Source organism: Chinchilla lanigera, unplaced genomic scaffold (genome assembly GCF_000276665.1).
Source record: "Chinchilla lanigera isolate Chin_1 unplaced genomic scaffold, ChiLan1.0 scaffold00105, whole genome shotgun sequence".
Taxonomy (NCBI): Eukaryota; Metazoa; Chordata; class Mammalia; order Rodentia; family Chinchillidae; genus Chinchilla; species Chinchilla lanigera.
Window position 1 is genome coordinate 6706744 of NW_004955506.1, and position 1677 is coordinate 6708420.

The following is a 1677-nucleotide window of genomic DNA, read 5'->3' on the forward strand; positions in this document are numbered from 1 at the left end:
CTTCATATTTCTGAGGTTGTTTTATTCAGAAATAACCTTTTCATTTTCCAGAAATCTCAGTGAAAATTACATCACTGAACTACATAAGGATTCCTTTGAAGGCCTGCTGTCCCTCCAGTATTTGTAAGTTATTTAATCATATTTATTTGTGAGTTTTAAGTTATCTGTAAAATGAGGAGGGAGTTCAAATTAGATATTCTCCAAAATCTCTTCCTGCAATAAAATGCTACATTTCTGCAAGTCTATGTAGATCTGAATCTCCGTGTATCATCACATACCCTATATGCATTTTCACTTTTTAAACCATAGAGACCAAATACAAATGGGAAAAACTCCTCTTACAGAGGAAAAGTGATCATAAGACCTGAGGATTTACTGATGCTGATATGAACCTTGTTTTATACATGTTTTCATGTGCCATTGGCTTGTATTTATATTTCCCCTATGGGCCATGGATCAAACTGATCAGCTGTCCGTTTTTATAAGCTTGTAAATCAGTTATGGTTTTTCTGTGTTTTAAACTGCTGTAAAAGAAAAGGAAAAAATAACCCAAAGATATACAACAGAGACTGTATATGTTCTGCAAATGTACAAATATTTGCTATTTGGCATTTACAAAAAGTTCAAAAAAGTTTAATTAGAACAAAAGAATTAAAGTTAAATTTAAAGTGGTGCCCAGAGGAGAAGAAAATACCGTATAATCCACACGTTAAATGAATGCCATTAACCCAGAGTGGTTGGACCATTCAATCTGAATTAACACTTAAGTATTAAAGAATTTGCTAAGCAGGTAAATTGTAATAGTATTATCCAGATGGTTACACTACCAGAAGAATTGACTGCCAGTATTTCAATGCAGGAATTGTTACACCCATGTTAAAAACAAGTGTTTAAAATGAAGGTTAAACTGGGTGTGGTGGCACATGCCTGTAATCCTAGCACTGGGGAGGCTGAGGCTGGAGGGTCGTTTTGAGTTTGAGACCAGCCTGGGCTACAAAGTGAGCTCAAGGCCAGCCTGAACTGCATAGCGAGATCCAGTCTCAAAAGACCCAAAAAAGAAAAAGATTAAATAGTATGCAAGAAATGTTTACACTCTGCATAGAAAAGCCTGTCTTCACTAATAACAATAAAAATCTCTGTAACCTTGTTGTAAAGGAGGAATCATTTGCATAGTATTTTTTATCTCTTCAGAGAAAAGAAGATATTATCTTCCTTGGTGTGAAAGCTCATGTTTTATTTTTATCCGGAAGGTCCAGAAATGTAAATGTCATTAACCCTAATTAAGTTAATTGATGATGTTTTAGCAAATGGAGCTTTCTTTCAAATGTGGAAGTCTTAAAGAAAATGGACCTCAAGAACCTACATGATATGGGCCTAAAAATGGTCTCTGGAATTATGAAATTTGCTAGGTCCTAAGGCAGTGGTGGCAAACCTATGACATGCTTGTTTTCTTTTAAAATAAAAGATGTTAAGGAATGAGTTGTTTTTTCTAAACTAAAACCTCAATATTCAGGATTAATTGCAGTGTTGGCACTTTGCGATAAATAAATGAGTTTTGGGTTGCAGTTTGGGCAGTAGTCCCTCAAAGGTTTGCCAGCACTGCCCCAAGAGATGCCAGTTTGTTATTGATTTTCTTGAGCACCTTTGTCATCTGGGCTCCCAAATCATACAAACAGG

At 35.4% G+C, this 1677-nt stretch overlaps 1 protein-coding gene across 1 annotated transcript in view; it reads left to right on the plus strand.

Annotated features, from left to right (window-relative positions):
* Positions 1-1677, plus strand: part of LOC102018625 (leucine-rich repeat-containing protein 37A2-like) — a gene marked incomplete in the record, with an annotated part of 39895 nt that overhangs the window by 1959 nt on the left and 36259 nt on the right. The window contains 1 exon segment of the mRNA XM_005407497.2: positions 52-123.